This window comes from Engraulis encrasicolus, chromosome 11 (assembly GCF_034702125.1).
Source record: "Engraulis encrasicolus isolate BLACKSEA-1 chromosome 11, IST_EnEncr_1.0, whole genome shotgun sequence".
NCBI lineage: Eukaryota > Metazoa > Chordata > Actinopteri > Clupeiformes > Engraulidae > Engraulis > Engraulis encrasicolus.
The window spans coordinates 36435376-36435720 of NC_085867.1; the positions used below are offsets into that span (position 1 = coordinate 36435376).

The 345-nt window shown below is 38.6% G+C and overlaps 1 long non-coding RNA gene across 1 annotated transcript in view; it reads right to left on the reverse strand.

Annotated features, from left to right (window-relative positions):
* Positions 1 to 260: 260 nt before the first annotated feature.
* LOC134458299 (uncharacterized) overlaps positions 261 to 345 on the reverse strand; it is a 941-nt gene continuing 856 nt past the window's right edge. The window contains exon 3 of the long non-coding RNA XR_010036560.1: positions 261 to 345. This exon is cut by the window's right edge and continues 10 nt beyond it. This is a non-coding gene — a long non-coding RNA (uncharacterized LOC134458299).

A 345-nucleotide genomic window follows, 5' to 3' on the forward strand; every position in this document is an offset into this window, starting at 1 on the left:
AAATATGGTCCAAGTACAGTCATTTTTGCAGCTAAAAATGGCTATTTTTGGAAATTCAAAATGACGGACCATGGAGAAGATCCCCCTTTTAATGTATGAAAAGTGCAATTTTAGTCATAATGAATACTTAGAATTTGATGCTGGTGGTAAGTATTCATGAAAAAGTTAACATTAGTGAATGGGCAGCATGCATTCTGGAAATAAACAAATAAAAATCTCACACAATGTCCCTTTAAGTTGTGCTATTAACTTGTCTTGCTCTATGATGTGCTTGCGTGCCGCCTCAAGTTGTCCCTCTGGTGTCAGCGGTGGAACAGCATAATCATGGTATGGCTGTGGAGGAGG